Below are 27,300 nucleotides of genomic sequence, written 5' to 3'. Positions count from 1 at the left end.
TCCTCTGATAAAGTTAAGGTATTACCAACCGAACTTCTTCCTAACATCCACTTGTCTCATTATTGAAGCGGAGCAACTGAATATACACATATACTTCAATGAGAAGTGCATAGGTAATTGATCCATGTTTGCATGCAGCATCCCAATGTCAACATGTACTTTTCTTTGGACTCGCATGCAGATTTCGTATTGCACAGGAGCACCTGGGCAAAAGAAAGATAATCCAGTTACCCATTATGTCAAATTGCCTGGCGTCCTCCGTGGGGTGACTCTTAATGTTTTTTATTGTGTATGGTTTCCAGTGAATACAAGAAAAATAATAAGCAGTTCTATTTTCATACTGTTGTCAAGATCCATTTTTATTCAAAGTAGTGCAACTATATGAACTAATGCTTAGAGAAAGAGAAAAAAGTTTGATTGTTTTTTGAATGTCATGCTAACTTTGGTATTCCTTTTATGATATGCCTTTTCATCGGGAATTCACTGTATATTTTAAGAGCAAACACACGCACAAAAAAATCCTGTCAATTCAGTCTATTAAAGGATTCTTTTTCTCTGTCTCTCAAACTTTTTAATCCTTGCTTGGAGTTATGACTGAGGAATGATAATAGAATAGCTCTTCTTCTTTGTCAGTGGCTGAAAAATAACAATGCTTTCTTGCTGACAAAATGTTGAATGAGTTGAGCATAATCAAATCAAATTTTAAAATCATTTCTCTCCTACTTCAGGATATTATTTGAGTTTTCTCTCAGATTAATTGCAGTGCAACACTAATGGCAGCAACATGGACCTGACTGAAGTCCTATCTCCTGTATTGACTGATTGTTAATGACATTGCACTGCAGTAGACTGGTGAGGGTCTTTTGGGCTGCTCTTTTATTCCTAATGCCTCTATATTTCATCAGTAATAATAGTGGCATCTTCAAGTTGCCATTTTTCATGTTCATTCTCATACTCATTCATTTTAAGGTGTGCTTTGATTCGTAAAATATTTTGGTTTCACTCAGAATTAATACTTTTCAAACATGAGGCACATGGCACTAGGTTTGATCTGTTTTGGAACTGAGGGAGACTAACACTGAGTATTCAGCTCAGGGCAGGAATATTTGCATTGCCACTCAGAGCCTTGATATCCAAATAGAGCCTGGACATGCCCTGAGGAACTTGACCACCCTGTTCCCTGAAAGGTAAATGGATGGACATGGGTAGGCAGGGAGGCATAGTAATTATGATAGATGCCCCAATGGGAATTAGAGAAGGGCCAGAGCGGCAAAACACTGCAGAAAGTACCCTTCCTTTGCAGTCAGGGGTCCTGGGACTTGCATGTCCTAGGATCAGGGCTGTGGGGAACATTGGGTGGTACAAACCCTCTCTAAAGACACAGAAGATGTTCTTGCTTTGTGCAACAGGAGTAACAAAGAGAAAATGTCATACATGGTTGAGTGCATCCTCACTCTCATATGCAGGTGGATCAGAATGGAAACAAAGGTGTAATTCTTGTAGGAAGAATATATTTCACTTTGCAGGAGCTTTTAGTAAATCACTCGCAATCCTACAAACTAAAGGAGTAGCATGTTTGCAAGTCACAGAACATCTTGTGAGTGTGTTCCTGGTATAACAATTTATCCAAGACAGCAAGAAATGGCTTGATTAGTAATAAGAAATAAGTTTATTGAATGAAGTTGAAAGGGAATTACAGAAAACAACCTTTTCTGTCTCTCCCTGGCTTTTAAATAATCCACTTAATGGAATTATTTATTATTTAAAGAGGACTTAAAGAAATGGTAATGAAGGGGATTACTTTCTTTCTGGAAAAAGTAGACCTCTGTTCTGTTATGTATTTTCTTATACAAAAGTAATGTGACAAAAGTCTGAAAAAATGTATCAGAATTGATATTGCCAGTGATTGCCAGAGGGATACCTAAACTTGTACATGTTTGTGCACAGGGCTGCAGTAACAAGCCGCACTTGGCCAGAGTCTATGAAGAGTTTTATAACAAGTTCTGCATAGGAACTTCCCTGCATTCCTCCTATATTAATGAATAAACATATCATTTCTGTAGTTTTAATATGTTTTAATTAAAATGCAGTATTATTACTCTATAATAAAAAGCCTAACTTATGAAAAACTAGCATCATTTTTAAATACAGATTAGAATCCCTGGTTTATTGACACCACAAAGACTTGTCTGTTTCTGATGATTGAGTTTTACTGGGATATATATATATTTACACAAATAGGCCATTTTAACATTTGAGGTAAACGCTTTTTCTGTTGTCATATTGTGTGATGTTCTTCCTATAAATAAACTTAACCTAACAAATCTATTTCATATTTTTCCCTCATACTTTTCTAGTACATTTTACTCATATGTTTTGCAATCGTTAGGATTTTCAAACAGATCAGAATATTTCTTTTTCATATAGATCTAATTTGGTAGTAAAACTTGTTCAAATGTTTCTAAGAGTTGTCTCTTCCTCAAAACAGGCATTTCAGGAGGTCAGGAGGATTCAAAGTATTCACAACTTACACTGTAAACTTTCAACTGTTGTTGAGTATTTAAATAGTAACTTTGTAAAGAAAAAATGCAAAGGAAATAATATAATACTTGTTGTGTAGCTTAGATACTAAAGAAAACAATTGGTTTTAATTTAATTAATTTTTAGCTTTTTGTTTATTCTGCCTTCTTTCCCTTCTAAGTCCATTCTTTCATGATTATGTTTACTTCTTTCTTCTTCTTCTCTTGCTTGCTTTTTAACTGACTAGTTCTTATTAATACATGTGGAAGGCTTATTGCTTCTACTGATCATTTTTTCAAGCTACGAAAATTTGTTTTGCGATGCTGCTTTTCTCTGGTTACATCGCTCTTCTTCAAATTGTTTTCAGATTCTTCAGAAAAAGATGGGCAAGGTTTTAAAGGATATTGGGGACAGTGAGAGGGCATCAGAGTTTAGCAGGTGGAGATAAAGAAATGATATATCAGCAGTGCTATGGAGAGATTGTGAATTTGAAAGCTGCTTGGGAAGAAGGTAACATAGTGCAGTTTTTAAGAGGTGGTGGAGAATCCAAATCACTCTGTGTATATGGTAGCTGAAAGGCTTGTGGCAGCCAACAAAAATATACTGAAGGGATCATTGTTGAGTTTAATTACTTTGTTCTCAGATTGGAGTTGCTTTAATTGAAACCAATGTGCTAATATTAGCTAGGTTTGGGGAAATTAAGGTAAGAGTGCTATGGAAGGATTCTGGAAAGTATGGAGGAGGTGCAGAATAATAAAAATGTAAAATATTAAAAATGGTTGAATAGGTTTATGCATATGGAAAAAGTGGACAGTACTTCAGAGTTCTAAGGTGAATAAAGTCATGTCTGGTGTAACTTCCTTGAAATCAGTAGAACATGAAAAGTCAATTTGCCACATAACCTGTTTTCAGGTTTTGATTAATTTTGGTAGGGTTTGCTATGTTTTGAAAATGAAGCCTTTTGAAAATGCAGAGCAAGTTGTAGATCAAAAAGGAACAAAATGTTTTTTCCTTTTGCTTTGAGTGTCTGGACATGTCCTGGACTGGGGGGGGAAAAAAAGAGTTGCTGTTGCTTTCATTCAGTAACATTTTAGAACTAAGTGCTTTACAGTTTCATAGAAAACACCACAGGACTTCTACAGTACAGTAAACCTTTAATTGCTTTGATCAACATAGAACTTCACACTACTACATGCCATTTGTAGAAATATGTCCTCATCTAAAGTGGTTTTGAAATTGGACTAGCCCCTTAAACAGCTATGAACTCCGGAGATCTGTTTTGGGACGAACTAAAAAAATCTCTTCATATGTCATGGAGGTCAGTACTCTTTTCACTCTCCAATGTGAAACTATCTAAATAAAATAGTTGAAAAGCAAGTACAGTCCAATTGCCTTCCCTAGAGCCTCTCTAGAGGATTCATCCAAGGGCAACTGATCAATTTAAGTATTAATTCTATATGCACGTACCAATTTAATTCAAAGTCTGTGACTGAAGAAGATAGATTTATTAACTGAAAGAGGTTTATAAATTGAAAACTAGTATGTAGAGGAAATTTTTAAAATGCTGGAATGTTGAGTTCTTCATCCAGGTCTAACCACTTCAGATCCCATGCAAAACAGTAGTGCCTGAAAGTTATTTTTACTTTGTGGGTGTTCATCTATCAAGATAAAATGAATTGATAATCTCAAGTCTACTTCCTGCTTGCATATGCTGCATTTAATATGATCATCATCATTGCTGGCACCTTCCATGACTGCCTTAGCTGAGGCTACCAACTGGCCAACCTGACAATCTCTCACAACAGCTGATATAGGGCTGTGTGAGCAATTTTCTTTTAGTTGGCTGAATGTTGGGAGGAAAAAAGTAAAAAAAAATAGACAAATTTTTTTTAAATCTGTTTTTAAAAGGTCAACTTCTGCAGGTGAAATTATGGTATGTTTCACATTTTACAGCTAATCAGTATAAATTAATAACAAATTACTGTTTTGCAAAATATAAAACAATAAATTCCAGATTTTTTTTTTCCCCTCAGTTGTTTTTGGTCTGAACAGCGTGCTGAGTTTGATAATGAACGTTTTCTTCAGATGTTTTCAGAGGGGAAAGAGGTTTTGACACCAAAACTGATTTGGTCCAAGTTGCATTACATTGGCAGTGGTCAAACTCTTGCCAAGTAGCACATTTGAATAAGTGCTGCCTGATTTGTACTGGACAAAATTTATCAGAATTTTTAACATAACTATCGATTATTATTGGCATTTATTTTTATTAAGATAATTGCCAGGTGAAATGACTAGTTATACTTTATGATATACTTTTATACATTGTATTGATGTCTGTTTTGCATAATGAATTATAACACATTTCAGAATAAAATGGTATCCTATAGTGAACAAGCACAGCCATCCTCATCCCACAGTCACGCAGAAGTGTTGCTGTCATTTGATAACATTATGCTTTTTTTTACACTAAGTAACAAAGTATGGATCTTGTTTACTTGCCAATTAATTAGCTGTCTTTTCGTCAACTCTAATGGGAGCTTGGTTAGCTTTTAAGGACCAGGGACTAAATTTTGCTCTCAGTTTATTTTTCAAGTTTGGAGACAGTAGTGCCTACATATCCTAATATATGTAATGACAGGGATGAGAGAAACATGTTATTTTACTTATTATATTTCTATAAACAGGAGATAATATTTTCCAGTCTGGTCAGTACATTATTAAGTTTATGACAGTCAAAATGATTCTTTCACATGAACTGGCATTTTCAGTATTTATGTTACAGAGTTTTTCCTTCCAATTTATTTTATAGCAATGTTCTAGTTTGTTGTTTGAATTTGATGCTGGACCAGACCCGCAGGTCAGCATAGTTTGGCTGGAAAATGTTTTTTAAATAGCATTAAGTATAGAAATTTACATCAGGAATGAATCTACACATGTCTGATTCCTCCATCCTGTCAGCTGTAAGTAAGAACTGATATTAGAAAGGTTGCAATTTATGTTAATGATAGTGCCAAAAGCATTGGCACGATGCTCTTTATATGGGTTCATGCAAATGGTTGATTTCACTGAAGTGTGAATTAGCATAGAGCACATCCTCAGGTAATTTATGGGAAAATGACAAGATATGAAATACTAAGTGAAGCAATGATCAGTGAGAAATATCATTGCCTCAGATCAGTACACATTTTCAGAACAGTGTTCATCATTGCTTTGAAGAAGAAAAAAGCATACTATACCGAAAAAATCGTGATACACTGGATAGTGCTTAGGGATAGGATGCAGTATAAAAATTATAAGGTATCATACCTTTCCATAGCACTATGAGTTTGAGGAATTATTTTTTTTTAAGGTGCATTCATAAAAATATCAATTAACAAATTGAAACCAAGTATAAAAGACATGATGGGGAAAAGTAAATATTCATGGAATCATAGAATCACAGAAGGGTTGGAAGGGATCTCTAGAGGTCCTCTGGTCCAACCCTCCTGTTCAACTAAGGCCACCAAGAGCTGCTTGCCCGGGTCCATTTCTAGATGGCATTTTTGGAAGGCTCCAGGGTGGGAGACCACAACATCCCTGGGCAACCTGTGCCAGTGATCTGTCACCCTCCCAGTAAAAGTGTTTCCTGATGTTCAGAGGAGACCTCCTGTTTCAGTGTGTGCTCATCACCTCTGATCCTGTCACTGGGCACCACTAAAAAGAACCTGTCTCTCTCTCCTTTATGCTTTCCCTTCAGGTATTTATATACATTGAAATGTATACCTGAAAAAAAACGTGGTAGTAGAGGAAGAAAGAGTGGGGTTTGACTTCCAAGTTAGCAGTTGCTTGGAGAGTGGCTTGGCTGAGCATCAGTCTGCTTGAGGGGGATCATCAGTGATTGCCTTTGCATGATTTTTTTTCTTTCTCTCTCCTTCACTTACTAAGCTGAACTTCATCTCAACCCATGTGATTTCTCACTCTTGCTCTTCCTTTTCCCTACCTGGTCCATCACAGGGGAGTGAGTTAATGGCTATGTGGGTGCTTAAGGGCTGATCAGGTCAACCAACCAAGCTTTGAAACTGAGAATTTGAAATCAATGCATAACTAGTGTTAAGAGGTGCAAAATGATTGTCTATTTTAATACAAATAAAGTGATGAGGTTTTTTTCAAAGAGCAATTAATTGAGGAGGAAAAATCCATAGTTTTTACTTAACCAAGAAAGTGTTTGCCAACAGAAGACTGATTTGTCTGATTGTAGTGTTCAGACAGATGCTGAATAATAGGAGATAGCATTTGGTCAAAACTGAATACATAGATGAAGAATATATGTGGTGCAACACCCACAACTGCAGCAGAGCATTGGTCAGGAAATCATTAGCAATGATTAGTCAACCCTATAACCCTACAAAACAAATCATATTCTCAATTAATTTTCATATTTAATAACTTGTTAATGCCATCATTACAAATTTTGAAAAAAAATCTCTTTGGGTGAACCATTCACTGTAATTAAACCCATGCAGTAGAATTTCAGTCCTTCTATGGTCATAATTAGAGGTTGCATTTCCCTTTTCCATATGGGCAATTTGGTAAGTAAAACTATCTTTAAAAAAGTATAAATTAAATTTTCAAAAGTATTTACTTTTCTGTGTTGTGAGAAGATAGAAGACTATGCCAAAGACTTTCGTGTTTATGATAGGGGTTTTATTTATCAGTCTCAAGGATTAAGATAGTTTGTTGCTTCCGTTTCAGTCTAGGTTTAAAAACTGATTTGGGTGATTATCCTATTGACTCATTTTAGCCATGGAGTTTTCCAGTATTTGTGTTTTTACTAATGAGCCTCTGCTATTGCAAAGACTAAGCCAGGAGGAAGAGAGAACTCTAGTCTGTCACATGACTTCACGTTATGGAGTTCAGCCAAATTTGTAGCTGGTATCATGTGGTAGCAGTGGAAAGGAGCAGGCCTTCCCTCTCAGCACTGCTCATCCCTCCACCAGCACTTGCAGAACTGCCCACAATCAGGCATATAGCAGGGACTTGGCCAGGCATCAAGTACTATGCAAGAGATGCTTGCTCGCCTCTGAGCTGTTTGGCTTCTAGTGCATAGTTACACAAACATTAAGCTGAAGCAATGTGTTGGCTAAATTTGCATATATATGTGAATAAACAAACAAATAATACTGAATTTTTAAGCATAAGATACTCAAATAGGAATTAAATGAGGGCTCTGGGGAGTTTGCTGCCAATCTTGAGGCAGGTATTTTTCTCCTGTTTGCATGAATTCAAAAATTCATTGAATATTATTTTGGTTCTCAGATCAGTGTTTTTTGCAGCTTTACCGTTTAGATTTTTTATGGTAATGCTGTACTTCTTCATATTATTTTCTTCATAGATAAGTTGTGTTGAAAAACAGAGTTTCCAGTTACTCTGTTCAGTTGGTCATGAGAATAGAAAATCTAAAAGACAAAAATTCTGTGAATATAACTGAATTCAATTTTTGAATAACTTTATTCCTTGCTTTCTTTAAAAAGTCTGAAGGTCTCTACATACTGATTGTGAAAACAGTATCATTATATTTTTATGTAATATCTTTAATTGATTTCACTCAGAAGACTTTGTTTATCGTAGTAAAATATGCTAATTTTGGAGGTGTGAAAATACAAGGTATCAGTTATTCAAAGCCTTGACTTAATGCTTTGTACAAACAGATGTTCTTACAATATCATATGCTGTTATTGCCCTAGAAATACCTCATTAAAACTAAGAAGTGTACAAATCATAGTAGATTATTTAAAAACTGTTTAATGTATGAGCTAATAACTTACACAGCTCCTAGTTATTTTTTGGGACACTCTCAAGGATAAATTAAAACAAAACATCCTTTCTAATTTGCAAAGCAGTAGTACTGGGATTTAAGCTGAAGGGGAGATTGGTAATGTTATGAAAGAGTATTCTTCAAATAAAACATAAAAATACAATAAAATAATTGGAATTATAGATAGGGAAAAAAAAATCTAGTGATGTTATCAGTTCTACTCTCAGTGCACAGCCTGGCAAGTAAAAGAGAGGTCCCAGCAGTAGAGTCTTTCATTACTGTGTTTTGTTCATATTTAAATGATCCATTCCTACTGGAAAACTATTCTAATTAGTATTGTAATTATACTCTGCCTTAATTTTTGTTGGCTTAATTTGTCCTATTTCTTTCCCTTGCTTTTTGCACCCCACCAATTAATTTTTCTTATCCCTAAAGTATGAATAGCTTAAATACTCAGAGATGGTTATACCCTCATATATTTGCCCTGAGGCGAGGCAAAAGGGAGAGAGCAAATACTGACAGCTGTCTCAGCCTAGGAGAAGGTGTAGCTGTATACAGTCTTAGTGAAACACAACAGATTTTAACGAGGGAACACTGAAGCATGACACAGATGTTAAAGGAAAAAAAATCATTGATTTTTCGGTGAATGAATATATGGAACTCCTATGGAACCACCTCTCCAACATATACCATTAACATATTTTCAACTCAGTAAGTTGTGTAATTTTAACTTTTCAATTTTCAGTTTTCAATTTAGTGCAAAGAATGCGTGAACACATCATTCATAAAACATATTGATTATTTTGTATTTTTGATTCATAGCCCAAGCTTACCTCATCCATAGTAGTGATGTTGAAGTGAGAAGCTACATTAAAATAAGGCAGAAGGAAAACTAGAGATCACTGATAAAGATGAGTAGCACAACTCCTAACTAGGGGATCTACTAACAACAGATTACTTCAGTTTTGCATAATTCCTTCTGTGCATAGACTGCTTCTGCTGAGCAATATCCATGAATGATTACTAATAGGAGACTTTGATTCAAATGCTTGGAGGTTAAATGGTTGCTTCGTGAACATCTGTTTAGCAAGAAGGGAAGAAACTCATAAAATAATTGTTATTTTTTTCTTCTTTCCTTATTGCTGTTCTTGTTGCCTGACTTCACCCAACTTGACTGCTGTTATTTCTGTTATTACTATTATAGCCATTAATCCTTTTTTTCTTTTGCTTCTACCATAATTTGCAACATCTGCCACTGCCTCCAATGTAATTGCCTAATTTTGCCTTCATGTTGCTACTTAGAAGTTGTAACAAACAAAAACTGGGAGCGCTTCAACATGAAAAGATTTATAACAAGGAGCGCAGTTTTTCTACCAGAATGACTAGCAACACTAGTGCTCACCCACTTACTTTCCTTTCACCATATGAGTACTAGCATTGTTAGCGATACTACTAGTCTCTTCAATTTTATAGCAAAGCTAGAAACAAGATGATCTGGGATAAAAAATGCAATAGGAAGATCTTACATTTTCTGGAGGACACTCAGGGCTGACCACCACCACTGCACTTAGAAAGAGTAAGCAGGCAGATAGGATGCTCCCTGCAGATGCTGATGGTCTGTTCCAGGAAGTTCCTCTACACTGGGCAGTATCTGGACTAACCCTCCAGCTGAGGAGAACAGGTCGATGGCAGTGAAGAGCATGGGTATTTCTGTAGGGAAGTTTTTCAAGAGATCTCAGGAAGTGGGTGAAACAGAAAATATACTGTGCATTGTAAGAAATAATTGATCTTACTGTGTAAATCTTTGGAACTTTGTAATTTTCATTCAGTTTTCTATATAATTTTGTCAGGCATGTTTGAGATTAGTGTAATTCATGTATGTTATATAAATTAATAGACAATACTAGTTAGGATCCCAGATTTCTCTCCGCAAGATGCATGATACATGCTGCCTTTCTTATTACGTCTGTGGTGAGGTTGATGACTAGTCCCATATAGAATTTTGCTGATCTTTTAAGTAAATTTTTTTAGCTTGACATCTGATTCTAATTATCAAGAAAAAAAAAATAGGCTATCTGAAATGTTTCCTTGTTCATGTTTTACTTTATAATATATCATTCAAACACATAGTAAATTTAATTTTTGGATTACTGTAATAAGAAACCCCATACCATAAAAGAAATGGAAGAGACTGATTGACAAAAGGAGGGGACTAGTTCTACTGTCCTTTCATTTAATAGCATAGTAATTGAAGTATCCACCAAAGGTACAGAGTCCATCATGGCCATCAAGAAACCCAAGGATTAAGATTCCTGAAATGTACTTTAAAAAGGTGCTGTAGAAAATTTTTCTTAATGTTTCATGTTCCATTTAACATTAAATGTGTAAGTATCCACTGGGGCAGAGTTTTGTTTCCCATGTAAGTCCTCACTAAGCTCATAGAGCTGTTACCTCTGAGGTATTGTGGAGAAGCCAGTTCCAAAAGGACAGGTAAATAAAGAGGATGAATAAAGACTTCTCATTTTACTAAATATGCTACCATCTCATAGTTTAGAAGGCTTCTGAAAAGAGAAATCCAACTAAGAGTCCCCAGTTCAAGTCACGGCTGACTGAGAACTTGTCAAAGTCTCCTCTTGGAGATTCTCCATTGTGTATAACATTTGTATATGAAATCATCGCAGAGATGAAAATGACTTTTATGGCAGTTGATATGGACATCCGGAGGTGGGACAGATGGGATCCAGTCCCTGCTTTATTGAGCAGCATCAGTAATAGAGAGTGATTGTCTCATCCAAGCATATTTTCTTGTAGAGGTCTCTGATCATAACTGAATTTCCAGAGCAGATCACCAACTGGTCCATTCTGTGGCTCTTTCCTCGCATGTACTTAGATGTAGGAGGTCTTCCTTTGCATGTGGCAAGAATGAGCCAGCTGGGGGGACTTGAACCCATAACAAGACAAGTGTCTTAATGCTCAAACCCTTCTGTGATGTCTTGAAATTCTGGCCTCCATTCTCACCACCTTATGATCATTCAGTGAAATCATGGAGTACTCTCAGATGACCATGTTATGTCTTTCAGGGAGAAACATGTTCCTTGAAAGCAGCCCACTCTGGTCAAATTCGGTATCTACTCTGGCACCTTGACTAGCACCAAATTCTTTTGAGATAATAGAAAAAATTGCACAGTGGAATAACATGCCAAGGAGGAAGGTCATCTTGTATATGCAATAGCTGTAGAATAAAATACTCCATCTAAATGTAATGTGGATGCTATATAAATGTCTATGCTTTTTCTGAATTTTCTTTAGTTTTTTGCATTGGTTATCTTGTGATAATGCTTCCTTTTAATGCCTCTGTACATGAACAAATCTACTGGTAGAAATTTATTTCCCTGTTTATATCAGACATACAGTTCTAAAATACTATTTCTAAGCGGCACTTCAGAGTTAATGAATGGGATGCTGACTACTTCTGGTTTAATGACACACAGTGCTATTGAGTTACTGTGGACTTAATTTTCAGAAGCTGATTGAGAGCTGTAGCCTGAGGGCACCTGAAACTATAGATTACTGAAAAAAATGGCCTTAGCTTTGTAGATCCATCAGTTGCACATGTACAAAATGTAGTAGTATTTATCTGCAAATAGACCAGAGAGTTTTTTATTGGGATATTCACAGCAAAATGAAAAAAATACTAGCAGTGTTAGCACTCTCAATGAAATGTCAAAGGTAATTTTCTTCATCTAGCATACTTTGTTACTTTGGCATTGATGTATGAGTAGTAGGTTATGATGATGCTACTTCCTTACTCTTCTGTCTGCTTTCTTTAAGAGAAAAACAAATTCAATAGATGTACTCTTTATAAAAAGTGCTTCAAAATCAATTATTATATCTTCATGGGTAGTTCAATCCCCATCACTCTACCTTCCAGCTGGCTAATTTTTTAAAACAAGTACCTATCACTCTATGAACTATAAAGTGAGTACAGTGGGGATTGTTTGATAGCATAATGTTTTCATGTCAAAACACAATCAAATTGTTAGAAATGTAGCATATATAATTACGGATTTGATATTTATGAAGAATTTATGGTACCTTGGCTTTCAGCATGAAAGCCTATAGTAATGATACATAACAAAATGAGGTGCTACAGCTGAACCTGTTCAGAAACATGAACAGTGTGGATTTCTTTTTAATTCCTGTATTTTTTATGAATTTAAAAATCTGTTTGGAGGCTGCATATGGTCAAAATTCCTCTGATAAATGAACTGTCACTTTGGTTTAGGCATTTTAAAAATATTTAGTCAAGCATATTGATTAGTCATTAGGACTGTACATCACCAAGTATGTGGAAACAATAAAATTAAAAGTGTATTGCAGCTGTGTGAAGCAATACAGATAGCTTTAAAGTATTTAGACTTTGGATGAGCATTGCTACCAACATTAATACCTTAAAGGACTAGATTATCCGTTGGTAGCAGACGAGGTGGGTGCCTCAGAGGTTAGTAAGTACGCTGCATGCAGTGCGGCGGACGAGCTAGTGGTGGGCATGTTTCCCAAGGAGATCAGGCTTAGCCCATGTACCACACACAGCTGAGTTTATTCAGCTGAGCCACCTACAATTTTGAAAGGAAGCCAAAGTAGCACTCAAGTTTTTCTCAGTTGTTTAGACAGTGAAGGCAGTGCTTAATTGATTTTTGTTCATCTCTCCTCTTCAAAGTAAAGGTGTAAAGCTGTGCTGAGGTATTTCTGTGAATGGTTCACTCATAACCAATGCACAGGTTAAGTCACTAAACAGATCTTAATGATCTTTATGAAAGTAAAGGTATTATCCAAGTTCATCCCTAGTTGACATAGCCTGCTGTTTCCAATATACGCAGAGTGAATCATAATTTCTATGTTCTTCAGAATTTTTTTTTGCTTTATGTATCCAAAATTATAGAATTCTCCACAACATCTAAAAGTGACTGGTTTTGGTGGAGGGAAACAAACAAACAAACAAATAGCCTCAGCTAAGTAGAACATTCGAATGTATTACTAATATGAATTGACCTAGTCTGATGAAGTTTATAATACTAGTAAGTAAAATATCACTGGTAACTACATGTGGACTTTGAAAAAATTTTTTACTTAGCCAATGAGAAGTAACCTCCCCACACCTTAATCTTAGATAAATCAAGGAATAGAATTAGATATCAAGTCCAGAGGAGGAACCAAAGTGCAGAGAGGAGAAGAGAACAGTGTTTTGATTACTTATGCTTGCTGATGAGCGGAAACACCTCTTTAAAGTTGTTATCTATTAGTAGCTGAAGCCAACAGTATTTGCATACCAATCAGGAATCCTTAAAATGTTTAGTTTCTCTTTTGAGAGGGTATTTTGTTTGGTGATTTAAAGGAAATTACAGTTTAAATAAGGATCTTGATTTAATTTGCAATCTGTTGTAATTTGTCTATGAAATTGTTTAAATCTCATCTAAGTAAAGGTATGGTTTCTCTTGTAAAGAGACCTTCCTTTATTATTTAAAGGATGGCTTACATCCTGTTGAGGGAGCTTGAATGTATAATGGTTATAGAATAAATGTAGGAATTGGATGACTGAGATTTCCACTTTCAGTCCTGCCATTGTATCACAGTATGTTATTGAGTACCCGTCATGGTTCTGCACTTCTTTTTCTCCATCTACAAGACTGGGAGTGGTGAGACTGTACCTCTTAGAAACATTTTTTGGTATCTGTTACAGAAAAAACATGCAAGTGCTAATTATTAATTTCATCAGTGAAATTCCAGTGTGCTTCTGATTATTGTCTTTATGCTTCTTTTATTGTGTTCATCTTCATTGCAGATCAAGTAAGAAATTTCTAGTTGGCTGAGTCTGGATTCTGTCTGTTGCTGATTTCTCATAAGAATCTCTTTTTTGCTTGTATTTTATTAGTCATGCCATATTTCTGTCCAACAGCCAGGTCACAGGAGATGCCCTGCAGCACCTGAGGTCATCCTACCTCACATCCCTTATCTTGTTTCTAGGCTGATACTCTTGTCAAGGTGCAGGGCAGTCCGTTGTTGTAGACTCCTTTGCTCTTTCTTATCAATGAAATGTCATATGAAGTGCATCTTCCTAAACTCATGGTTCCTAAACTGGGAAAGATTAGGCTGATAACAAAGACAGCTTGTAAATCTCTCTGCACTTTTTGTGATTTTCAATAGAATCATAAAATTGTTTTGATTGGAAAAGACCCTTAAGATCATCGAGTCCAACTGAGCTAACATGGTTAAGAACAAGCCAAACCGATGTAACATTGTAGATGTTACCACAAAGGTTTTTTGCCCCCTGACACTCTGTTTACCTAGCATAGGTACACAGAATTGTGTTGCATGACGTTAAGCCACATGCACCTAAAATTCCTCAAGTTACATTACAGATAGAGCAGTTATGAAAACACGGGTGTTAGAGGAAATGCAGAAACCACTTTGGAAGAAAGTCGTTTATTTTTTCTCCAAACTGGCAACTAGTGGTGGAATTTTCAGACAAAGTGTTTTCAAAACTTACAGCATCCATGTTATTGCTCCTTAGACTTCACCTCTTAGATGAATATGTGAAAGAGCCTTAATGTGCATTTGGAAGGTGTAGTAAGAATCTAATTATTAAATCCATTATATCTGCATATAAACCAGATTAGCAGCACAAGTCAGACCTTGAGCAATCCTGTTATTCTCATGATGGACATGAACTAATTGAAAGCATTAGAGGCACTGTCCATATCTGTATTGACATCTCCCAGAAGAGTGAATCTTGGAGACTTCATTAGCACTCTTTGACAGCAACTGTTTCTCTTCAGGCAGACGAGAAGCCAGTAACATGGCGGTGGTCTTGGTGTGTGTCTGTGTGTAATTTCAGTTTCATTGGGTTCTTACTTTTGTTATATCTGTGCATTTATACATTCCATTTCACTACTTTTTGTTTAAAATGGAGTGTCTTCAACTTAAATAATGTCTTTTTCAGCCCTGTGAGGCTGTCATTGTCCCAAAAATGACTAGTTGTTTTGATGGTAGAGTGAGTTGACTACTATGCCAAATCTTGGTGATATTTTTAATTTCTTCATGTGAGCGTCTTTTTTTTATATATATATATATATTTAAAAAAAAAAAAAAAAAAGTAGTGCATGTGTCATGATATTTCCCAGAAAGCATTTTTTTTTTTTTTTTTACTTTTATAATCACTATCTTGTAGGGAAATAGATGTTGAGTTCATACAGAAGAAGCACGCTTCTACCATGAGACAGTGATTCAGTCATTTAAGTAGCATGAATAAAAACGTCAGCAGTTTTACTAGCTAGAGTAAAAAAATACAATCTGCTATGTTATCTTGTAACACAGTGCAAACATCTTCTGCAGTTATGCATAAATATCCCACTGTGGTATACATGATCACTGTTTATCACTTTCCACCATTTCTTCTGAAACATCTGGTGTCAGCCATTGCTACAGACCGGAGGTACAAACCGTAGGAGTGTGGTTTGACACAGGAGCTTCTATGCTGTAGAAAGTCACATACAGTATTCATGCAGATAACCATCCATGTGTAAGGAATTTGAATGTTCCTAACCTTACTGTCATAAATGTGCAGGAAAAATGTATTTTGTGTGGAACTGGAATCCTTTCAGACCTGATCAGGTGAACTGTTGGGTGGTACATACTTATTTTTAACTTTTTTTTCACTCTCTTCCGTTGTTACGGACGTCAGGGGTAGCTCATGTTTTGATGATGAGATATGTACACAAGGAAGGCTTCAGAAGTAAACAAGGGAGTTGTCTGACAGTAATGTCATCTGTATTCAATACACCTTTCAGCTAAGCCAAAGGGGAGGGTGAAAGACAGTCAGGAGGAGGATTTGTCTGTCTTCAGGCAGTTAAGTAGAAATTATTTCTCCTTAACTCTCATATACGTGCTATAATTTGTATTTAGATTTTAATAATTTGAAGTGTAAAAGCATATTTGGGAAAATTAGAAAAAATCATATTAGGGAAAATTTGGGCTAATTAGATCTCTGTAAACAGCTGTATGTTGCCATTATTATTAAATTTAAAGGGTGATTAGAATGACAAAGATTTTATTACTTGCAAGAAAAAGGAATAAAATCCCACCTATAAAATTTATGCGTTTTTTCTTCTTTTAAAATATTTTCAATTGCAGTTGTTCCTAAGTTAGTTTTGAAAAATAGGGAAGAAACAAGAAATTGTCCACAAGGTAATCAAGTACTTCCTCTTACAAGATGACGAATACCGTGTTAATGCCTACCTGGATCTAGGTTTTGTTCTTCTGACTTGCAATTGAAAGTGCAAGTAATTTTTGGCAGGAATACTCAAAGACTATTGCAAGTAGTGCTTGCTCACTTCTGTGAGCGCTAGAAGCTAGCATGCAGGGAGTGGTCCCTGGGGCAGCATTCATACCAGCTTCCCCTGGAATTTGCACTTAAAGTTGTGTCAACACAGGCTGTGTACTGGTGTGCATAAGCTCCACATGTGTCAATTCCTCTGGAAGGGAAACTTGCATTCCCTGGTGTTGAAAGGCAGAAGGTGTGATGCCTGATCTCAAACCTGAGTTGTCACACATTGAACATGAGTTTTTCATCCCTCTACCAAAAATGTATTTGCATGTATTTGACTGTGTTGCATGTCCAGAAGGGACTACCTGAACTATTAGTAAGTGTACACAGGGAGCATGCCCAGGGGGAACAGCGAACAATGTGAAACTTTGTGACTCAGGCCAATTTTTACAGAATGGGAAAGCAGTGCAGCTTCACACTTGAAATCTGAAGACTGTATGCAAGAGAGTAGTTGATTCTCTGGAGCTGTATGCCATGCTCTCTTTTTCTGAAAATTAAAATGAGATTTATCATCAGGAGACTAGTACAGATGAGTCTACAGAGATGACTCCACCAGCTGGCTCAATGAACTTCATTCAGATCACAGTGCTGCATCTCTGTAGTAACCTTGAACTTTACTATTGCCTTAAAAGTTCATAGAAAATTATTTCAAAATCTAACTACCAGTAGCTATAACTACTCAATAAAATACTAACAGAGGCATAAAAGTGACCCATTTGCCTTGTCATTCAATATTTTATGAGATACCCATTTTGAGTGAGCACACTATAAAGATTTACTTACAAGACTGTTATGATCTGATGTGTCAAAATGTTTTCTATTATAATGGAAATGAAAAAGGGTTGCTAAAAAAATCACTTTTACCACTTTTGACCTAGAAGAAAGAAAGAATGAAAGGAGTTTCAGGCAGGGCTTCTAATTTTTATGAGAACCAATTTATAGCATGCTTTTAAGTCAAGGACGAGTTAGAACAATGAGTAAACAACACAGCAAACCATACAAAACCCAAGATTCCTCCTCTCTTCTTTGCTGTCTGCAATACTGTATCTGGCAGTTTGATATTATCTGTGATTCTCTAGGTGTCTGTGAAACCTGTTAATTTTTCATCATATTTGATACCTTAATTAATAGGAGAATTTTATAAACATATGAGATAGATGGAACCAATTAGAAAAAGATATTACTCTCTGAGTGTCGCTGTGGCAGAACAGATCCCTCAGATTGTAGAAGCTGTGAAAAGAGTAACATGTATCAGTGTTTAGCATATGGGCTCACCCACTAAAAGATGTGTAATGGGAATTCCCAGATAATTAAATGGGAGTTCATTCCTTGCTTCACCGTAATAGTCTAGAACCTATTAAATGAATTTTTAGACATGGTGAGCACTGTATATTGCTTTTAAAATCATCGGAAGGCATTTTTAAAATTAAAATCATGCACATGTGTATACATGTCATAAGTGCCTATATACAGAGATATATTCACTGTGACTGTTAGAGACACTTCTGCCCATTGTTTTTGGCACAATTTCAGAAATAAAGACTATAAACCTGAAGTAGTTATACATCAGCTTGACTGAATGAGCCTCCTAGGATGAGGTTGAGCAAATGGATCACTAACTGGATTCCCTATATCAGTCTCTGGCTAAATGTGGAACTGCAAGACGTGGGAGCACTTCCAAAGACATGTGTGTTCAGGGATGTGCTGTGACCATGTGCAGTGCTTCATTGCCCCCTGCCTCAGCAAAAGGAACAGGGTAAATTTTCTGAATGATGTGAAAACTGCACTCTGACCAAACCCCATGGTGGGACACCTGAGGATGCAGACACAGATCTTGCCTCAAAAGTGTGCACTTGTGTGTGCAGTCACTGTTTCTGTAAGTTTGCTTACAGGGAAAGGGGCTTGACTTACTGATTGTCCATGTATTTGGTCCACATGGATGCTCTCAAGGTTCAGTTACCATACTGGCCTAGGATCAAAGTCATTTGATGCCCTTGTAGTTCCACAACTTAAATGTGATATCCCATCTCAGTTGTCCCAAGTCATTCATGTTCTTGAGACTGATATAGCTAAGTATTTCTTTTTACCTAGTGCAATGATTTTCTCACAGATAAAGCAATTCTTCTGGCAAGCTTACCTCCTATCTCACATCTCATTGCCTCAAGGCAATCCCAAGCACAAATACAGGCAGGGGATGAGTGCATTGAGAGCAGCCCTGAGGAGAAGGACCTGGGGGTATTACTGGATGGAAAACTGACTGTGAGCCAGCAATGTGCACTCACAGCCCAGAAAGCCAACCGTGTCCTGGGCTGCATCAAGAGAAGTGTGGCCAGCAGGTCCAGAGAAGGCCATGAAGATGACCAGGGAGCTGTAGCACCTCCCTATGAAGACAGGCTGAGAGAGTTGGGGTTGTTCAGCCTGAAAACAAGGCTCCAGGGAGATCTTATAGCGGCCTTCCAGTACTTAAAGTGGGCTACAGGAAAGATGGGGAGGGACTTTTGATTGGGGGTGTGGGCATAGGATGAGGGGTAATGGTTTTAAACTGAAAGAAGGGAGATTTAGATTAGATACAAGGAAGAAATGCTTTCCTGTGAGGCTGGTGAGGCACTGCAACAGGTTACCCAGAGAAGCTGCAAAGTGTTCAAGGCCAGGTTGGACAGGGCTTTGAACAACCTGGTCTAGTGGAAGGTGTCCCTGCCCATGGCAGGTGGGTTGGAGCTGGATGATCTTTAAGGTTTCTTCCAACCCAAATCATCCCATGATTCTATGATCTATCTGTTTCACTCTTCACCAGCCTTTGGGAGATAGGTTAGGCACAAATCTGTGTCTGTCCATACTGGCTTTCTTGTTTAGCATTGTCATGCATCATACATGTGGTCCGGCTCATGCCTGTCTCTGGTAATTACATAAGCATTTTGATATCATCAAATATCCTTGGTAATTCACTATTCAGATCTATCCATCTGGTAGATTGAGGTATTCAGATACATTAGGTAGATTTCAGTAAGAGGAAAATATCAAAATCTATAAAAAGTTTATTTCATGGAAATGGAGAGAATTCAGAGATGCTTTGAAATGTTATAATTGTAAAAGGTGATTCTTCAATCTGTGTCTAAATCAAGGGATTTCACAGATTAGGACCTTTCACAAGATATTCACTATTCTATGAGAAGGAAGTTATATTGAAGAGAGACATTCCAGATGCATTCCAACATTTCTGGCTCAGATGCAGAACCTGAAAATCCAGGGATGCTCACTTTATGTTCTTTCCTTCCTAAAGCTAAAGGCTTCAGGTTTCTTTTAGCCTCACAGGATAGGTTCACTGTAGTTAGTATCGAAATGACAGCTTTAATTTTTCTTTTCTTTTAATCTTTTAATTAGATACTATCTAATTAATACTAGCATTTTCTAAGCTTTAATAATCATTCTATGCCAGCACCATAATTCTGGAACCTTTAATCCACAGTGGGGGAGGTGGACTTGGACTATTAGTGTATTTTTTACTACTGAGTTGCAGCAATTAATTTTAAAATGTATGTAGTTACTACTACAGAAGTGGTAATTAGAATCATACAATAATTTATTTGTAAGGGATATCTGGAGGGCATCTAGTCCAGCCCACAACTAGAATTTAATTGATCAGTGCTGGAGAAGACAAACTAGTGGGTGTCTAGTTACATAGCTGGCTTGCTAAAATTGGGCTCTGCTCTTCTCACTCTTAGATGGAGCCCCATGGACAAAAAGGCAAGGGCAGACCTAGATTTGTTGCTTCTAAAAAGCTCTCTTCCTGAGCATTAAGATAGTAGGCCACACTGGTGATTAGTGTTTAAGATTTTTGCATTTTACATTCATTTATCCTGTGGCAGAAACTGTATCTTGGACTGTATCTTATGGATAAGAGCTATACAGGACTCCAGTTTGGGGAGGGGGTGTTTGCACGTTTGAGCCAGGGAGACAGGTTTGTTTAATTGTGCTTTGAGGATAAGTCTGCAGTAAGTGGTTTGCATTTCCTACAGCTTGAAATACCCATAGAAGGCATAGGAGGAAATGAGATTTTGATCGATTTTTATTTTGGTGCTGAACTTTTCAAGCAAACAGAAAGTAACTGTTTCTATTCCTGACACTATAAGGTAACGTATATGCCTGTCAACACAACTTACAATTCTAAGTGAAAATCTCTGTTTTTTCATAGGCATTCAATAATCAACACAATATTTTTCTTTCTATCTTCTTTTTGGTTTATTGTGTTTTCAAGAGTAATGAATGAAAGAGCTTCAGGGAGTCGCTTTGGCTCATGGTGAATGATGCAGGAAATGAAAAATCTCTATCCAATTCACGTAACAAATGCAGTCAGGTCAAAAGAGTCCCATCAGTACTCAGCTATTTGCTTTATGCTAGTCTACATAGATAGGCATGTAATTTTTAACTCAGATATTACCAGCAAATTTTGCAAAGCCTAATGGTTTCCAAATGGTGATCCACAATCCCTCAAGTTATTCTCATCATTTCTATTCACCTTAAAAAAACTGTGACTCCACTTTCCATTGCAAGGAAAAAATCCTTTAAGAAAACCACTGAAATCTTACAAATATGGATTAATCTAGTATCTAAGGTCATTTCTCCCTTCCTCCACCTTAGGTTTAATGATGAATCCAAATCAGGAATGTTTAACATACGTGTGTGTGTATATATATATATATATATATATATATATATATATATTCTAACTATTCTGATCTAGCCAAAGGCTGAATTTCAGCTTTGGCTGGTTAATACCAATGGGTTTCATTATAAATTTTGGACTACATTGAATTTTTTCATTTTCTGTCCTTTCAAAAGTTAAAACGTATAAGTGAGTTCCTGAAAGGTTTCTGAAATTAAATGATAAAATGAAAAATTATCAGTATAAAGCTAAGTGAAATCTCTGAGTTTATATTCAGCTCAAGCTTTGCTTCAAGATTCAGTTTTTTCAAGGAAAACTGTAGAGATTTCAAACTCATGCAGATCAAAAATTAAGACAAAGATAATAGGTATATTTTGAAACCAAGCTAGACATTCTTTTTGTGGATCAGGTTGATAGAAGATTAACATACATCTTTAGAAATCAAGCTAGGCACTTTTTGTAACAGATGTAATTGTCTGAAGAAGCTGGGTAGCACAGACTGACTTTTTTTCATTTGTCTGTCTTACATTCACTTTAATGAGCACAAAATCCCTGTGTGGTTATGATATTACATCAAATTAGATATGATTGCACTTTAACTGTTTAGACAATGTTACATTGCCTGTTTTTCACTGATGGATAGCTGTCAAAGGATTTCGTTATGGGTTGCTGCCCCCGAGCCAATACACACTGGAAACTATTAATTTCAGGCTGATAGATTACTTTGTGTCTCACGTATGACTCTGACAATGTTAAAAACTTCTTAACTTACTGAATTGTATTTGCTTTGTCTTATTGCATATTACAATTCCAAACAGTAGACAAGAAAAGCACTTAGTCAAACTAAAATACTATTAGAAAATGTTATTTTGATTTAATTTATGCTATCCAGGCAATAGAAGAAAAATGAGGGTAACTAATAAAATGGACTGGAAGTTAGTCTCCACATACGGTAGACAAATACAGTTAATCATATCTGCATGAAATCTAGCCAATTGTAGTCAATATGATGTATTATGCATGGTTTAACATTTGTACACACATATTATTTTGTCAGGACAGCCAGACTTAGATCCCAAGTTCAGTTTGTTATTTATACAGATTTTTTAATATCCTTCAGTCTAAAATTCTGTACTGTTTTTAACATTTGCATCTCTTCTCACTGGTATTTATTTTTCTATGAATAACTGAACCAGGCACATTCAACCTTAGGTGTCAAATCAATGTGTACTTTCAGTAAAATTTCTACATTTTCAGGCATTTACAATGTAAACACTAAACATTAATGTATATACACAAATGGATATTCATTATGTAAGCACAGTGTGTTTTAAAGGCGAAAGGGTAACACTGAGCAGAATATCTTAGAACTAGAAATTTCTGTTTTTATTTACAGCATGACATGAAATCTACTTCTTAGAGCATCTCTTTACAAAACACTGAAAAAAGGACATTTTGATTTTAAGGACAGCATCTCCTTCTCTTGTTATGTACCGTTTTATTCTGTATTACAGTGAACTGTATTTTCTCAGCTTATCTCTGGACTGGGAGTTTAAAGTCCGTGGTTCTCTTTGTGTCTCTGTAGCAACGTCAGATCACTTGAAGATCCACGCAAGATTTGTTAAAATAACTTGTGATTTTTACTACCTCAGTTTTTGAGATAGCACTTTGAAAGAACCTAATTTCCTGAATAAAAGGTGAGCAGTTTCTGAAAATACAGCTTCCTTCCCTCTCCACCACTCCTAAGATATTATACACGAAATACCTGAGACAAATCCAAAACAGCATCTCAGGTTTGAAATTGTTTGTATTGTTTTCATAGCTATCAATCACAGATATTTCTAGGTCTTCATTTTTTGTGAAATATTTTAAACAATATAGATGAAGAAAACACTCTGCGTATACTTTTTAAATGGCGGAGGCAACAGGGGCTTATCTCCTGCAGTTTTCTGAAAGTAGAACAGTGGTGCAGCATTACACAGGTGATCCTTTTTAGTGTTTTATCTAAAGGCCCTGGTGTAGTTCCTTGGTCACTAAGTTGAATTCTTAATGGAAGTAAGATCTGGGTGTAACATTTAAAATTAAGACATTGCTAAAATCGGTTAATCTAGGAGCTGTGGATGTATGTCACAGTGCCTGTTTCTGTAACAGAGAGGAAGAGTGTGCACCTTTCACTGTCACCAGGGGATGACTAGCATTGCCTCAGACTGATAAATAAGTAGGAACTGAAGAGGAATGGAAAGATTATTTCTATCCTGTGTGGCCTAAAGCACACTAAAATGCTTTTACCTTGTCCTTGTGGCACTTCATTAAGAACGACCCTACAGAATGAAGTAGTTATCAGTGCCATTGAAATGACCTTAGTCTTCTTCCCTAGGCATATTATGTGACTGTACAATCAATGAACAGCCATTACACAGTAATAAGGAATCTAGACTCTTGTCCAAAGGTATATGTATATGTTTCTTGCTATATGTTGTGTGAAGCTTGTAAGTGGTACAGCTTAAAACAGAAGTAAATTAGGTAGTTTATTGGTCTGCACTTGAGTTTAAACAAGAGGAAGGAAGAAATAGAAATACGAGCATTAAACTGTTAATGCAAAATACAGAATACAAAATTGCATATTTACAAAAGCAAATTGCAACCTGCAGAATTTTAAAGTTGGGAGTCATTACCCAGTGATCAGCAGTGACCTGTTATTAAAGCTAAAATTAGAAAGCGCACCTGCCTGATAGTTTGCTGAGCAGAGCTGTTATTGTTCTGTGTTCAGCTGGGTTTCAGAGGAAATGGAGTAAAATTCTTTCTCATTGCTGTTTAGATTTCCACTGTTATGAAATATATATTCCATTTGGTATTTGATTTTTAGGACTTTTAATTAACTGGCCTTCCCTATTCAGTTAAATATATTGTGTGTATTTTACAAACATGAAATAAAAGATGCAAATAAAAAAATAAAAATCTTTATTTTACATAATCTGTCTATGTTCTGAAAGGAAAATTAACCTGTGGTGGTCTAGAACATGACACCACTTAGCGAAGAGACTATATATGTATCTACTTGGAAAGGCTTCGTCATTTGTTTTTACTGAAGTCTTACTCCACAAAGCCATACTGTCTCCTTTGGCAAAAAGGAAGGCAAAATTGCTCACAAGTGCCTGTGCATATTTTTATGTGTACATAGGCACTTGTAATCTGTATCCATAAACTACTAAAATTGTCTCTTACTAAGACTGACGGTTGTTAATGAAAGGATAAAAAAAAAAAAAGGCATTTTAGAAGATTAAAATGCTGTTAATTTCTATATGCATTTAAGATTAATAAACTGCTAATTAGGGTATGAAAATGAGGGCTTTATGAATTTCATCACAAACATTCACAAGTACCTTATACATAAATCACATTCAGTTAATGCATTTTTGTTATGTAATTGGGGAACAGATTGATGAGCTAGTCCAATTAGGTCTCATTTACATGTGTATGGAATTTTGTAATATAGTATTATGATCCTAATGTGCAAGTAAGGAGGAACTAATTATAGCATGTATTTGCTTTAGTAAGATGAAAGAAAATTGTTCTTTAAAAATACTGCTACTGACTTGAGGTAGAGGTAATAGGAGAAGAATGTAGAAATTTTATGTTATTCTCATGAAATAATAATGTGATTCAATAGCTGCCTCTTAAAACTTTTAGAGTATTGCACAGATTTTTAGATTTCTGAATTCTGGGGGTTAAATCTGTCAGTAACCAACAATGCCAGAAAGAAATCTAGCCTTATACAGAGGACAGCAAGTTGACAAAAAAAGGTAAAAGCAAAATGAAGTCCATTGTTCATCTGTCACCCGTGGCAGAAGTCATGTGGCCATTGACATGAAGGAGGAAAAGGGAAGTGAAGACAAGGGAAGAGTCACTTCCTGAAAGCCTTTAGTTGCACTGGGAATTCCAAGCTCTGTTTTAATGTAGATATTCTCTTTCAAAAGGTTTACATATGGTTTTTTGCTGAGTAAAACTTGAATAAGGTCTAGTGGGGAAATGTGCAGCTAAAGTATTTGTAAAGTTACTTGGACAAAGTCGCTATATGGGAAGGAGAACTGATATAAGTAATGTCATTCTGTCAAGCAGTTAGCAGTAATAGGCAAATCCTCATTTTATTGTTTCCATCAACAAGGTAGCTTATATTCTCATAAATATAATGGATAGAACTTATAAAATGTACTTTGCTGTAACTCCTTTGAATCAGAACTTTTCAGGATGGAAGCATTTCTGACTTTGTATTTGTGTGGGGGTCACATTACGTATTTCACTTTGTGAGACAAAATAACATTTGGCCAACTACGTTTGCACACAATGTGACCCCATGCTTTTTAACCTGTGAACTAAGAGAATTAAACATTTATTATCTTTAATTTAATATGCCATGCAAAGGTTGAGCTGCTAGTCATATTGATGGTGGTTACAAATAATAATATCGGGGAGGACACATTTTCAGTCACGTCCTGTCACGTAGTTTACAGCAAGCACCATCTGAGAACATGCTGTTATGCCAGCAGTTGCATGTAAACAGAAGAGCTGGAGAAGTATTGTAGTTTCTTCCTTTTTTTTTTTTTTTTTCCTTTTTTTTTTTTTTTTCCCAAATTACCAGTGTTTTTACTCATAACTTGAGTGTAAAAACAATCTCATGGCTATTTCTGAGTCAGATTCATACAGAAATCCTCCCTGCACCTCAACAGAGTGGGTTTTGTATTTGGCCACTTAGAAGCAACATTACTTTGGAGCTGCAACATAATGGGCTTCTCCCATAAAACTTCATGAATAGGGAACCCAGGACTCAGTTAAAGTCTTCCTAACTTGAAGGAGCAGTGATGAAGTTCTAGCTACTACCTGCCATTTCTGCTTCAAGAATAATGCAGCAGCACACTGATGTTCAAAAGGAATGAAGTACAACACTGTCTAATTCAAAGATCGATCCTTTCTGAAATGAGAACTTGGGAATAGAAAGGGGGAAGTTAAATACAAAATAAACTGGATAGAGTTTTAAAAACCATTTAAGTCAGAATATTTCAGCACAATTAAAATTTGTCAGGCTAAGTCAAACTATTCTGCCTCATTGAGTGCACTTTTTATAAGCTTTAAAAAGATTTTAGAACTGTAAGACAACACATACATTTTCAATATTTTCAGTATTTTCACTAAATCATAAAACATTTTGATAGCTGTTAGAGAGAGTTATATGAACACATATCTGACTGTTTTGGTTATGTATCTAAGATGTATCGCCCTTTAGTCTCTAAATGTAAAACTGCTGAAAGAATAATAAGGTCATTCTATTATTTCAGACAACCAACCTCTTTAAAGAATGTGACAGGAGCAATTTATCAACAAATTAGCTCTTTTCTGAAAGACTAACCAAGGTGGCCATCTTCTACTTGAAATGAAATTGGTGCTGCTGTTAACCCCTGGTTACTCTCATCTCAGTGAGTGTGATATGGAGAGGTGCAATACCTACTTACCCTGTCACTGAAGAGCTTGTTCTTCATCCATTAAAAGGCTTAATATAGAAACCCATTTAGATGTTTCTACCAATGGAGATGGGAAAGAGGTTTTCTACACAATATAGCAAATATGAATTGCTCTATGATTTACAAAGAAAGAAATCTTTAAAAATATTTCTCTTTTTTGGCATGTTTATCTTCTCTTTCCTAAGTTTATTACCAGCCATGGTCTACATTTCTTTTTCCTCTAGTAAACACTCCTCTTCCTGATCTCATAGGAAACACAAAAGTTAAAATGCCATTTTTCTCAGTGGCAAAATGTTCGACACCTTCACTAAAGCCAGTATTTTATCCTGAAAGTCAGAGTGAAATGGAACTGGTGTGCCCGTTCAGCTGACTGGTAAATGGAAGCCAACAAGTTAAAAATATTTCTCATGTAAAAGAACAGTTA

At 36.0% G+C, this 27,300-nt stretch overlaps 1 protein-coding gene across 1 annotated transcript in view; it reads left to right on the top strand.

Annotated features, from left to right (window-relative positions):
* CNTNAP2 (contactin associated protein 2) overlaps positions 1–27,300 on the top strand; it is a 1,190,827-nt gene that overhangs the window by 837,944 nt on the left and 325,583 nt on the right. The window lies entirely within an intron of this gene.

Source organism: Athene noctua, chromosome 2, assembly GCF_965140245.1.
Source record: "Athene noctua chromosome 2, bAthNoc1.hap1.1, whole genome shotgun sequence".
Lineage (NCBI taxonomy): Eukaryota > Metazoa > Chordata > Aves > Strigiformes > Strigidae > Athene > Athene noctua.
This window is presented reverse-complemented; position numbering and strand designations above follow the sequence as displayed.